Source organism: Bufo gargarizans, chromosome 3, assembly GCF_014858855.1.
Source record: "Bufo gargarizans isolate SCDJY-AF-19 chromosome 3, ASM1485885v1, whole genome shotgun sequence".
In the NCBI taxonomy this organism is placed as follows: domain Eukaryota; kingdom Metazoa; phylum Chordata; class Amphibia; order Anura; family Bufonidae; genus Bufo; species Bufo gargarizans.
The window spans coordinates 16940956-16956083 of NC_058082.1; positions in this window are offsets into that span (position 1 = coordinate 16940956).

Below are 15128 nucleotides of genomic sequence, written 5' to 3' on the forward strand. Positions count from 1 at the left end.
GCTGACAAGTTTAATGCCGTGTAGCCGTTGAGTGTACCCTCACCTGTTAATACCATCATATGTGACGGGACTAATAACTGCTATATTCTGGTAGATTGCCAGAAATTGTGGACTCATATTTGTATTATCTCTACCTCTTGGGACACTTTCTTGGATTGTTTGGACATTAGGCTATCAGGCCCTTTTACCACTTCCATATAGGCTTACTAGAGAATGAAAACCATTTGATGCTAACAATATTGTGTTTTTTTATATCATTTTATTGTATTGTTTTATTGTATTGTCTTATTGTCATCAAATTTTGAAAACTCAGATCCAATTGTATATTCTAACCCCCAGGCGTTCCCATGGTGACGGGGACGATTGTCAGGGAAGAGTTTGATGAAGTGGAACAACTGTAAAAAAAAAAAAAAAAAAAAAAAAAAGACGAATATTCAAAAATACTTATATATTCGCTATAGTGCTATATATTTGTTGTTTAGAATATTCGTAATATTCTAAAACAAGAATATATAGCAAATATTCAAAAAAAAACAACTATGTAGAGCAATTTAGCTAATATAGTGCTATAAACTTCTTTGTCTAATAGTTGGAATTTTTTTCTCATCTGAAGTTCAGATTGGAAAAAAATTACAACTATAAAAAAATAGATTATAGCACTACATTAGCTAAATTGCTCTATATTAATTTTTTTCGAATATTCGCTATATTGCTATATATTCTTATTTTATTCTTATTTTAGAATATTACAAATATTCTAAAAAAACGAATATATAGCACTATATCGAATATATATATTTTTTTAGAATATTCATATTTTTTCCCATCTGAACTCATGATTCCTCCCTTCTTAAGTAACTTAGCAGGCGCAGTTTTTAATAGAGATCAGGCAGAGGTCAGGAAGGTCAGTGGAAATTTGTCAAATTTAGAGAGAATATCCTTAAACTTCAGAGACACTTTTGGCAAATTCACGCTGAAAATGAGTGGGCTTATAAAATTGGGCTTTCTAGGGTGGGTTTGGGGTGATTTTGTTGACAGGGTTTGCATGTCCTGAACTTATCAACAAAAATGTTTGCAAAGAGTCAGCGAAGCTCAGAAAACGAGCCGGGTTGTATATGTCGAAATCAAGCCTAATCAGTCTTGGCGGACCTAATAGACTGTATTGTTCAGGCCAAGAATGGAGGGAGGAAGACCCTAATAAATCCTGAGACATCCAGACATTAGCTCTGGCTCTTAAGGAAGCTGGATTTTGGCCAATGCATTTAGGGTGGCACAGGACAGAAGGAGAGTGCAGCGGCCAGAAACACTCAACAACCACATAACGGGCTTCTTGGAGGCCTCAGGACTAAAGTGGCCTTACTGAGTGCAGTTCAGTGACTTCATCATACTCCTCAGTCACCACACAGCTTCCTGCGGAATACGGGGTACACAGCCCTGTAACTATATTGGTATTAGTAAATGGGCACCACTGTGCAGAGATAGATTTTATGTCACATTAGATCATGTACATTTAGTAAACCCCTCAGCCCAGAGATTCTGCCAATATCAGTCATTTGTGTAAATGAATCTTCAGGCACTCAGGTGCTGCACAAACCAACACCATGCAGCATCATTATTATACAGCCTACAAAATGGCCTCCAGATTACTCCTCCATAGCTGGTCAGATAGTGGTTATTATGCCTCAGTAGTGCATGACCGTCACTAATGTCACACACATGGAGGCAACTAATCACTGTTTGTGTTTCTTTCTTCTTTCAGGAACTAAGAATCAAGACTGCACCTACTACCCTCCATCATCAGGTGAGGAGCTCTTTTACTTCTGATTACTCACACTAAGGGTTCATACACACGTCCATTGCCCGGCCGTGCCTGTATTGTGGCCTGCAACAGCGGGTCCGCAATATACAGGCACCGGCCATGTGCACCCATTCTATTTTCTTGTGGTGCAGACTGATCACGGACCCATCCAAGTTCAATGGGTCTGCTCCCATCTGCGGCAACCACAAAACACGGAACATTCGTGTACATGAGCCCTAAGGTTGTATTCACATGTTGTGTGGTCTTGCATGGCTGCTCTCTATTGGTTACTGGTGCCTCTATTACTGGTGGTCATTCCTGTCCTTCTCATGCGTAATATTATATATGACTATATGGAGGAGAAGACCTCATCTTGTTTGGACTATTTAGTGGATTGTATTAAGGTTGTGGCTTTGTCCATTCTTTGAAACCAGATCTCCTCTGACCTGTAACTGGAAGGCCACGTGTCGTGTCACTAGCTAGTTTGAGTTCATATGTGAATAAATTTTAGAAAAATAATTATGCAGGTGTTAGATGAGGACTTGATTGGGGCAATCCTTGTTGCTGAAACACACAATTGTCTTTTCTATAAGTCCACGTGACTGTCACATTTCCTGGACCGACGGCTGCTCAGCCCACCTGAACTCACCTCATCATAGTGACCTGTGCAGGATGACCACCGGTCTATGATCTTGTTCCCGATGGTGTTGTAGAGAGTAGACCTGCGGTCAGGTATCTCCCACCATTGGGGGTGTCCCACACCAAGCAGAAGTTCTTATCTGCTGATCTGTGGAGCAGCTTTTATGACTTTTATTGTCCTGTCCTTGTCCCGTCGCTCCTCCAGGATTGGATCCAAGCAAACTCATTAGTTATTTCATTAGAACATTTATACCTTGTTTAGTAAACCTTTATCTTATCTCTTATACATAATGGTAGGCAGGCGACATGATGGTAGGCAGGAAGGCAGCAATGGCGGCAAGATGGGGCACCATCAGCAAGGCCAGATTTATTCATCAGGCTCAGTTGCAGGAGTGTGACAGTCCTTCTGAATCTAGGCTTGGTTCATTTTGAAAGGTTTCCCTGTCTTTCCATATTCTACCCAATTCTTCTTCTGTCCCTCACACTAGAACAGAAGCTTGATTGTGACTGTAAACTGTCCACGTCCTCTCAGGGTCATGGTCCCTCTTCTTCCTCCCTCATGCCGATGTGCAGTAAGATGGTGGTGTATGACTTTTTACTGGATTTGTCCGAAGTGAAAAGCTTTGGGTTTGTCTGGCAGGCAAAACACCGGGTGTTTTTAAACATCATCTGCCCCCGATCAGGGACAATTCTTGGAAGCTTTGGAATATGATACACCATGAGATGTGCCGGCGCGGTGTGATAATAAACACGTTTGGGGTCATTTATCAAACTGGTGAACAATAGAACTGGCTTAGTCGCCCATAGCAACCAATCAGATTCCACCTTTCATTTTTGACAGCTCCTTTGGAAAATGAATGCTGGAATCTGATTGGTTGCTATGGGCGACTAAGCCAGTTCTACTGTACACTGGTTGATAAATGACCCCAGTTAACACCATCAAACATGCGTCTCCCCACAGCTATGTATGTCCGTGTCACTCTGACATCATTTACTATTGCTGTCATTGCGTTCAAGAGCTTAGGTGAGGAGGAGGGAAGGCAAAAATTCATTAAAAAAAAATGAAAAAAAGATAAGTTTTCCTAAACATTGGGAGTCCTAGGAGCTTTATTCCACTAACAGATTATAGGAAAGAATGACCTACGTGCACCCCTGCGGACATGAATGCTACTGAGTTGAGTTTTTTTCTAACCCAAAATGGGGTCATTTATGACCAAATATAGGCCGCGGGGGCAGATTTTTTTGCAAAGGTGATCCGTGGCAAAATCTTCGATGACATCCCCTTCCAAGCCACATACGCCAGTTCTAATGAAGGGGGCGTGGTATGGGCGGGGAAGAGGGCGGGTCGGTAAGCCATTTCATTTATTATTTTCTATGTCATTTTTCTTACTGAGGACAATACTCCGTCCCTGCCGTTCAGTCTCACAGTCCACAGTCAACTAGGCCGGCAATCTATGAAGCCGTGGAGCGGCACAGACAGTCTCGATGTGATGACATGAGCGTGACTGTCTGTACTGGGTCTTGGACGGCGTGATGATGTCATCACTTCTGCCTGCGCTGGAATCAGGCTGCAGATGGAAGAACTTTCGTGGCTGATTCGCAGGTTTGCGACGTGAGTGGGGTATTATTAGAGGCACTATTGGGGCATTAGAGGGTTAAACTGGAAAATATAACAATGACTTATTCCCAGTATAGGTCATCATCATCACACCAACGGGGGTCCAAGTCCCAGCATCTCCACCAATCAGCTGTTTTCGGGAGCCTCTGCCGTCTCCTGGCAGCTTTCCAAGGACAGCGCCATACATCGCATAGTGGCAGTGCTTGGTATTGCTGCTCAGTCCCATTGACTTGAATAGGGCTGAGCTGAAACTAGGCCATGTGACCGATTTACAGTGATGTCACTGGCCTATAAAGAGGCTGCGGTGCTCATTGCCTCTTCTAAGAGCTGCCCAGCGGGGGGGGGGGGGGGGGGCCCGGATGTCGCACCCCTGCAGATCTAAAAATGATGACCTATCCTGAGGATGTCGTAAATATCTTTTCCTGGATAACCCCTTTAACATTTATTAGGGGCAGTACTGGGGCAATAAGAATTATTAGGGGCAGTACTGGGGCAAAAGAAACTACTGGGGGCATACAAAACTGAGAGAATAACAACTACTGGGGCGCTATGCAGGTATTATTATTACTTGGGGCACTCTAGGAGAGTATTACTACTGGTGGGACTTTGGGGAGCACTATTACTATAAGGGGGGCTTTCTGTATGACAGTATAATTTCTGCAGTATAGTGTTTGGGGGCATTGGGGAGCACTGCGGGCACAGTATTGGGGGTAACAGCAGGATAACAATGTTAGGGCGCCAGGAGGGGACAGATGATGGGAAAGTGAGGAACATAAGATGTCTGTGTGGCAAATTCTACAGAGACAAGATGAGGCTGAAAAATACCATCATGGCGGTCTGCTCCCAATGGAGAGGATGAGGAAAGAGAATGTCATCAGAGGAAATGTCACTGGATGTAAGAGGCATGTAGTGCTGCATTCTCCTGTATGTTTGATAGTGCTGGATGTAATGTCCATCTAAATATGTAGTTGGCATTAGGGGTATATTGGGCAGTATATGGTTTTCTTACTCATGGAGCTACAGTACGGCTTGAGGAACAGCCCAGAGCCTTCGAGCCACTTTATCCGCCACTGACTATAGGGACATTATTACTATGAGAGGAAATACACTGGGGGTTATTATTACTGGAGTCACTCTGACAGAGCATAGTACTACTGGGGGCACTGTAACTGTCTGGGGTATTCTCGCTGGTGCAATTTGAAGGTACTTTTTATAAAGCACTGCTTGGACAGTATTAGAGTCAGGGCGCTGTCAGCTCGGCACACTTAATTTCGGTAACTCTATGTTGTGGTATTGTTACTGTCAGGGGCACTATTATTTCTGAGGGCACTGTGTGGCATTAATTATTGAAGGGAGCATCTGTGTGGTCATAGTATCTTCAGGGGGATTATATGTATGGCTCTTCCCGCATATGGATGTAACTGTGCGTCCAGATCGCATGTTAGTTTCTGTAATCGGGTGTACAGTTATGTCCGAAGTAACACCCCGCACTATGACAGAAGAACGTGTCACAGCAACCGACTGTCCGTGAAAAGCCGGCAAGTGACCTATCAAACCGGCCCCTTGCCAGCGATCGCTCCGACTGATTAGTCCGTAAAGACTGACCAATCAGAGCGTACTTTGCTGAAAAGTGCCGGTTTAAGGTTCTGATCTCCGTGTCTGTGAAGACCAGAGCCTGTATCCATGTACCTTCCAGGTACCATCTGGGCCCCACTGCAGCCCCCATTGTGTCACTTGTAGCCCCCCTTTGTGCCTCCGTGCCATACTCAATGGTGATGGCCGTGGCTTAGGAATTGAGCTGTCAGCATCGGGTGTCAGCTATAACATACAGCGGACACTCTGCTGCAATGGCCAAGATCCGAGATGTTTAACCCATTAGATGCCGCAGCCAGTAGCTCTGCTGCATCCATAGGGTTAACAGAGGGAGGGATCAGTGGCCAGTGGCCCTATGGCAGCCGGACTCCTTACAAAGCCATCCTGGCTTGCCGCGTACCTAAAGCCTGATAGACCCTGCCAGAGGCTTAGTGTCAGTGTAAAACTGACAGTACAGTGCATTGCAATAGATGGCTATTAAAGTGCACTGTACAGCAGTCAGCCCCACTGGATCCTGAAGAACCCAGTGGGACTTGGTAAAAGAAAGTGTAAAACATTTTTTTGAGAAAATATGAAAAAAGGAAATTTTTTTTTATTAAATAAAAAAATGCTTTTCCCATATGCACTCATTCATAATTGGTATTGCTTCCAAACTGACCTCATCTGTAAAAGGATCACATTACTTATCCGCGTAGTGAACACCATAAATTTTTTTTTAAAAACAATGATGGAATTGCTGTTTTTGTTGCATGACCTTCAAAAAAAATTGTATAAACAGACATAAAAAAGTTAGATGTACGCCAAAATTGTACCAATAGAAATCACGTTCCATTCCACAAAAAACAATCCCTCACACAGGTTCATTGGTGAAAAAAAAATATGTTATGGATGTATAGTACAGTAGCAAAATGTAACAATTTTTTTTATAAAAAAGTGATTTTATGCAGAAAAATTTGTAAAAAATTAAAAAATATACAACTTTGGTATCACCATAACCCACAGAACAAAGTTATCATATTATACATAATCCATTAACATTTTTTTGCCCATCACACCTTCCAAAAAATGGTATAAAAAGCGATCAAAAAGTCATATGTACGACAAAAAAACTATAAAAACGACAACCTGTACTGCAAAAACCAAGCCTTCACATGGTTACATTGGTGAAAAAATAAAAAGTTTATGGATGTTAGTATACGGCGATACAAAATATAACTTATTTTGAATAAAAAAGTGATTTTATGCTCCAAAAGTAGTAAAACATAAAAAAAGATATACTGTAAATCTGGTATCACCATAACTATATCGACCCACAGAATAAAATTATTAAATATATACCACATGAAGAACCCCATAAAAAATAAAAAACACAAACAGAATTGTAGTTTTTGTCCCTTTCCCCTCCTAAAAAATGGCATAAAAAGTGATCAAAAAGTCATTTGTACCCAACAATGGTACAAAAAACCCTGCAGCTTGTCCGCAACAAACAAGCTCCGACACAGCTCAGTCAACAAAAAAATAAAAATGTTATGATATCTGAAAACAGTTCCAGCAAATTACTTGTTAGAAAATCTCAATGCCACTCCTTCCCTTCTGAACGCTGCCTTGTCCCCACACAGGAGTCGACGACCACATATGGGGTGTTGCCGTATTCAGGAAAACAAATTGTGGTGCTTTTTCTCCTGCTACCCCTTGTGAAAATAAAAAATGTTGAGCTAAAGCAACATTGTGTTGGAAATAAAATGCAATTTTCAGAGCCAATTGTTTCTAAATTCTATGAAAAGCTTGTTGGGTCAAAGCACTCACTGCATGCCTCGATCAATTCCTTGACGGGTGTAGTTTCCAAAATGGAGTCACTTTTCGGGAGTTTACTTTCTAGGGGTACCTCAGGGTCTCTTTAAATATAACATGGCACCTGAAGTCCATTCCAGCAAAAGTGGCCTCCCAAAAACCATATGTCGCTCCTTTCCTTCTGAGCTCAGCAGTGTGCCTATGCATCAGGTTATAACCACATTGCAGTGTTTTTGTAAACTGCAGAATCAGGGTAATAAATATTGAGGTTTGTTCTGCTGTTAATCCTTGTTGTGTTACAGGAAAAATATATTAAAATAGAAAATCGGTGACAAAAATAATGAAACTTTTAAATTGCACCTTTATTTTGTTTTAATTCATGTGGAACACCGAAAGGGTTAACAAAGTTTGTAAATTCAGTTTTGAATAAATTGAAGGGCGTCGTTTCTGAAATGGGGTCAAAAAGGATGCCTGCGCTGCCTGGACCTGTCAATCAGGACTTGGAGGGAGGCAATAAAGGTGAGAGAACGGAGCCTCTAGGAGAGGGAACAACACCCCCCCCCCCCCCCCCCCCCGCTCCTAGAGGCTAATTAGCATATTATAAAAGTTAGATCTCTGGCGTAACGGAGGCACCGATAAAAGTAGGAATAAGCTAATTAGGTTTAGCTGACATGAGCACATCACCAATGTCAGCTAGCTTAATAGAGTTAAATCTGGTGACAGAAACCATTTAAAATAACATTTACAAAATGATGCCAACATAAATGTAGACAAATGGTGAATGTTACTTAATAACTATTTTATGGGGTATCAATATCTGTCTTAAAATCTGAGAAATTCAAATTTAGAAAATTCTAAAATGTTTCAAATTTTCTGTAAATTCTGGATTTTTTTTATCCATAAAGGTAAAACATATAGACTCAAATTCACTACTAACATGAAGTATGATGTGTCACGAGAAAACAATCTCAGAATCCCTTGGATAAGTAAAGTGTTCCAGAGTTATTACTAGATAAAGTGACAAATGTCAGGTTTGAAAAATGGGGCTTCAGCATTTGGTCCAAACTGGAAGGGGCTAAATCTACTATGGATCTATTAGCATTTGAGGGCACTGGGGAGCACAGTGGGCCAAGTATTGAGGGTGGCAGCAGGATGATACTGTTGGGGCACGAGGATGGGGAGTTTGTGTCGAGAAAGAGCAGAGAATAATGGAAAATTAAGAAAAAATCATGGCGATCTGGGCCAAATGGAGAAGATGGGGAAAGACAATGTCTACAACCATAAAGATTTCACTGGATTTATAGGTAAGTAGTGCTGTATATTTCATTATGTTTGGTAGCTCTGAAGACCTGACTGAATGCTGAAGATAAGGATGGATTCATATGTTAATTAGAGAGAACTGAGTTATGAGGAGAACAGGACATAGCAGCCGGTGTCGCCCTCCACAGAGACGCTGCTTCTGGGGAGCTATTTTGTGCCACAGTTTCTCAATGTTTTGTATTATTGTATTGCACTCATTTTGAGCTAAAAAAAATTCAATTGGTCATAGCTCAATTCTTATCTTACTGTAATGACCGGCAACACGCACAGGGAGGAAAACAGGGAAAGCCCTGCCCAAGGGAGAGGGAAAGGTGGTGACCCCTAACTCACCTTGCAGCTGGCACCTGACTGCCCTGACGTCCCTAGACGGGTTCCTCACCCGTGCGGCGATCACGTGCCTAAACCCTGGCTTTCCCTGAAATGAGCCCTAGATAATGAACGGGCCGGTGGGATCGCTAGTCCTCACCACTGCACTAAGAGGGAAACACCAGGGAGAGGACAGACAAACACAGACAAACACAAACACCCAGGTGGACGGCAACAATTGTCCACAAAGGTCCAACAGGGATCCGGAGGGTAGCGTTCTAAGGCAACACTCAGAGAACGCAGCAACACAGCTCCAGTGGGTCAGAATAGATGTCCAGGCAGGAAGCTCTATATCTGGCAACCAGAGAAGTGTGAGAGGGGAATATAAGGAGGATTGGGAGTGCTGGACAAGGAACAGCTGAGAGAAGGAGCTACGGATCCCTGAGTGAGCCAAAAGGGTTTGTAAAGCAAACCCAGAAAGCTACAATAAGGAAACTTCCCTATCTGACATAGAGCGTGCAGCCAACCGCTGCGACCTCCTGACCCCGGGTACAACGGAGTCAGGCGTGGCTCTTGACACCCTCGTGACAGTACCCCCCTCTCTACGAGGGGCCTCCGGACACTCAGGACCAGGTCTCTCAGGATGAGAGGCATGAAAAATCTGAACTAGCCTGTCGGCGTTTACCTCAGACGCAGGAACCCACATTCTTTCCTCGGGACCGTAACCTCTCCAGTGCACCAGATATTGGAGAGAGCGGCGGACCCGACGAGAATCAATAATTTTGGATATCTGAAATTCCAAACTACCATCCACGACAACAGGAGGGGGTGGCAGCGGTGACGGTTCTAGAGGTGGAACATATTTTTTGAGTAACGACTTATGAAAGACATTATGGATTTTAAAAGTCTGAGGTAACTCCAGGCGAAAAGCCACGGGGTTGATGATGGCTACAATCTTGTAAGGACCAATAAACCTAGGACCCAGTTTCCAAGAGGGAACCTTCAACTTGATATTCCTAGTAGACAACCACACATAGTCATTCACTCCTAGGTCCGGACCTGGCGACCGTCTCTTATCAGCCATGCATTTGTATTTACCTCCCATATTTTTCAAGTTAGCTTGCACCTTCTGCCATACTGATGAAAGAGATGACGAAAACCGTTCCTCTTCGGGAACCCCAGAAGACCCCCCCTCTTTGAAAGTACAGAATTGGGGATGAAAACCATATGCACCAAGAAATGGTGACTTGCCAGTGGATTCCTGACGGCGATTATTTATGGCAAACTCAGCTAACGGTAAATATGACGACCACAACTCTTGGTTTTCAGACACAAAACATCTTAGATATGTCTCCAGGTTTTGGTTGGTACGCTCAGTCTGTCCATTCGACTGAGGATGGAAAGCTGAGGAAAAGGACAAGTGAACCCCCAAACGGGAACAAAAAGCTTTCCAAAATTTAGAAATAAACTGGGTTCCCCGATCCGAAACAACATCGGAGGGGACCCCGTGAAGCTTCACGATCTCACTGACGAATACCTGAGCAAGAGTTTTAGCATTAGGTAGTGCGGGTAACGCAATGAAGTGTGCCATTTTGCTAAACCTGTCCACTACTACCAAAATCACTGTTTTACCCGCAGACAAAGGTAAGTCAGTGATAAAATCCATAGACAGATGTGTCCATGGTCTATTGGGAATGACGAGTGGTAATAGAGACCCTGCAGGACGTGTATGTGAAACTTTTGCGCGCGCACAGGTAGAACAAGAAGACACAAAATCCAATACATCCTGACGCAACCTTGGCCACCAAAAACGACGAGACAATAGCTCTAAGGTTGCTTTACTACCCGGGTGCCCAGCAAGTGCCGAATTATGATGTTCCTTTAATAATTCGAGACGTAGGTTCAACGGTACAAACAATTTCTCTGAGGGGCAAGAGACCGGGGCGTCCCCCTGGGCCTCTAACACCTTCCCCTCCAAAGCAGAGTGTACCGCAGAGACAACCACTCCTCTTTGTAGAATGGGTACCGGATCACTCACATTACCCCCTCCAGGGAAACAACGAGATAGTGCATCAGCCTTGGTATTCTTTACCCCAGGACGATAGGTAATCACAAAGTTAAACCTGGTAAAAAATAGCGACCACCTAGCCTGTCTAGGGGTGAGACGCTTAGCTGATTCGAGGTACAGCAGATTTTTGTGGTCCGTAAACACAGTGACGGGGTGGACTGCCCCCTCTAAAAAGTGACGCCACTCCTCAAACGCAAGTTTAATAGCTAACAGTTCCCTATTGCCAATATCGTAGTTCTGTTCTGCTGCAGATAGTTTTTTAGAAAAGAAAGCACAAGGACGCCATTTGCCAGGAGACGGACCCTGAGACAGTACAGCCCCCACTCCCACCTCTGATGCATCGACTTCAACAATAAAAGGCTGAGAGACATCAGGTTGGACTAGTACAGGTGCTGAGGTAAACCTCTCTTTTAGAGAGGAAAAAGCAACTTTAGCGGCGTCAGACCATTTAGAAAAATCAGTCCCCTTCCTAGTCATGTCAGTAAGGGGTTTTACGATCACCGAATAATTTTTAATGAATTTCCTATAGAAATTCGCGAAGCCCAAGAACCGTTGTAGTGCTTTGAGGTTCTCAGGAAGATCCCAATCCAAAATTGCCTGGACCTTCCTAGGATCCATACGGAAACCTGACGCAGATAAATAATAACCTAGGAATTGTATCTCCTGAACGGCAAAAACACATTTTTCAATTTTAGCATATAATTCATTCGTCCGTAGGACCTGTAGTACTTGTCTGACATGCTCCTCATGTGTTCTCAGATCAGACGAATAAATTAAGATATCATCTAGGTATATTACCACAAACCTGCCGATTAGATGACTAAAAATGTCATTAACGAAATGTTGAAAGACGGCAGGAGCATTGGTCAGACCGAAAGGCATAACTAGATTTTCATAATGCCCCTCAGGGGTGTTAAAAGCTGTTTTCCACTCATCCCCCTCTTTAATACGAATCAGATTGTAGGCCCCCCTAAGATCGAGTTTGGAGAACCACCTAGCACCCGCAATCTGGTTAAACAGGTCAGGAATGAGAGGAAGAGGGTATGGGTCTCGGATGGTTATCCGATTTAATTCACGAAAATCTAGGCAAGGACGCAGGCCCCCATCTTTCTTTTTCACGAAGAAAAACCCTGCAGCCACGGGTGAAGAAGAGGGTCTGATGTGTCCCTTAGCCAAACTCTCGGAGATATAATCCTTCATGGCTTGTCTCTCTGGACCTGAAAGATTATATAACCTGTTCTTGGGTAATTTTGCGCCGGGAATAAGGTTAACCGGGCAATCATAAGGACGATGAGGTGGTAACTTCTGACAACCCTTTTCAGAAAAAACGTCCTCAAAGTCCGAAACAAATGTAGGTAGGGTAGCTATGGAGGCGACTAAGCAATTGCTATTTAAGCAATTTTCTCTGCACGGCTCACTCCACTCCAATATCTCCCTGGCCTGCCAATCCACCACTGGATTGTGCGCTACCAACCAGGGAAGACCCAGCACTACCGGAGCGGGAAGCCCCTCCAGAACAAAACATGAGAGCATCTCGTTATGGTGATCCCCTACCCGAAGGTGTAAATTATGAACAATGTGGGTGAGGTTTCTCTGAGACAGGGGAGCAGAATCAATAGCGAATATGGGAATAGGTCTCTGTAGTGTACAGAGAGACAAACCCATAGTGCGGGCAAAATGGGCATCTATCAAATTTACCCCTGCTCCACTGTCTAGAAAGAAAGAAATAGTCTCTGTCTTATCACCAAAAACAATAACCGCTGGCAACACAAATTGCGATGTACGTATGGAGGAAACGTATACCCCCCGGCTGACATCCTCCACACAGCCTGGGGTTAGTAGTTTTCCGACGTTTTTTTGTTTCTGAGAAAAGAAGGACAGGCATTAATGAAATGGCCCCTCTCCCCACAAAAAAAACAAACCCCACGCCTACGGCGAACCTCAGGAGGACGGACCTGACGAGTAGTTCCTCCTAGCTGCATAGGCTCGTCTAAGTCCGTACAGACTAACTGCTGCTTGGGAGGGGTTACCAATGGCTCCGGTTTTTTCAACCTGTCCCTAAGGCGTCTATCTATACGGATAGAAAGGGACATAACTGCATCAAGGGAAAAGGGGGTCTCATACAATGCAAGCGCATCCTTAACCCTTTCGGATAACCCAGAGCAGAACTGACTCCTGAGAGCCGGGTCGTTCCATTGGGTATCCGTAGCCCACCTACGGAAGTCAGAGCAATACTCCTCTACCGGCCGCTCTCCTTGTAGGAGTCTCCGTAATTTTGATTCAGCCAGTGCGACTCGGTCAGGGTCGTCATATATGAGACCCAAGGCCCCGAAAAACTCATCCACTGACCGAAGAGCCTGGGAATCAGTAGGTAAAGAGAACGCCCAGGACTGCGGGTCCCCCTGCAGCAGGGAAATAACAACACCCACCCGCTGTTCTTCATTACCAGAGGAGTAAGGACGCAGTTTAAAGTATAGTTTACAGGCCTCACGAAAAGTCAAAAACTTGTCCCTTCCCCCAGAAAATCAGTCAGGGAGAGGGACCTTGGGTTCCGCAACAACCTGGTTACCAGTAGCAACCGCTGGGCTTGCGGTCTGTTGTAATTGCTGCTGTTGCTGGAGGACCGACGCCTTCAATCCTGCCACCTCCAAAGACAGGCCATGAAATTGTTCGGACAGTGCAGCAAAAATTTTTTTACCTACACAAAAATAAGGGCCAGATATAATGTAATGACCGGCAACTAGGGATGAGCGAACTCGAACTGTATAGTTCGGGTTCGTACCGAATTTTGGGGTGTCCGTGACACGGACCCGAACCCGGACATTTTCGTAAAAGTCCGGGTTCGGGTTCGGTGTTCGTCGCTTTCTTCGCGCTTTTGTGACGCTTTCTTGGCGCTTTTTGAAAGGCTGCAAAGCAGCCAATCAACAAGCGTCATACTACTTGCCCCAAGAGGCCATCACAGCCATGCCTACTATTGGCATGGCTGTGATTGGCCAGAGCACCATGTGACCCAGCCTCTATTTAAGCTGGAGTCACATAGCGCCGCCCGTCACTCTGCTCTGATTAGCGTAGGGAGAGGTTGCGGCTGCGACAGTAGGGCGAGATTAGGCAGATTAACTCCTCCAAAGGACTTGATTAACTGATCGATCTGCAGCTGTGGGTCATTGAGCTGCTGATACTCAATTGCTCACTGTTTTTAGGCTGCCCAGACCGTTTGTCAGTCACATTTTTCTGGGGTGATCGGCGGCCATTTTGTGTCTTGTGGTGCGCCAGCACAAGCTGCGACCAAGTGCATTTAACCCTCAATGGTGTGGTTGTTTTTGGCTAAAGCCTACATCAGGGTGAAGCTGTCACACCAAGTGCATTTAACCAGCAATAGTCTGTTCATTTTTTGGCCATATACAAAATCAGGGGCAAGCTGCGCCTGTCACCAAGTGCATTTAACCCTCAATGGTGTGGTTGTTTTTTGGCTAAAGCCTACATCAGGGTGAAGCTGTCACACCAAGTGCATTTAACCAGCAATAGTCTGTTCATTTTTTGGCCATATACAAAATCAGGGGCAAGCTGCGCCTGTCACCAAGTGCATTTAACCCTCAATGGTGTGGTTGTTTTTTGGCTAAAGCCTACATCAGGGTGAAGCTGTCACACCAAGTGCATTTAACCAGCAATAGTCTGTTCATTTTTTGGCCATATACTAAATCAGGGGCAAGCTGCGCCTGTCACCAAGTGCATTTAACCCTCAATGGTGTGGTTGTTTTTTGGCTAAAGCCTACATCAGGGTGAAGCTGTCACACCAAGTGCATTTAACCAGCAATAGTCTGTTTATTTTTTGGCCATATCCCAGTCTAATTCTGTCACTAAATCCATACCGGTCACCCAGCGCCTAAATACTAGGCCTCAAATTTATATCCCGCTAAATCTGTCCTTAGTGCTGTAGCTGGGCGAGTTATTTAGTGTCCGTTCAAGCACATTTCTTGTTCTGGGTTGAAATACAA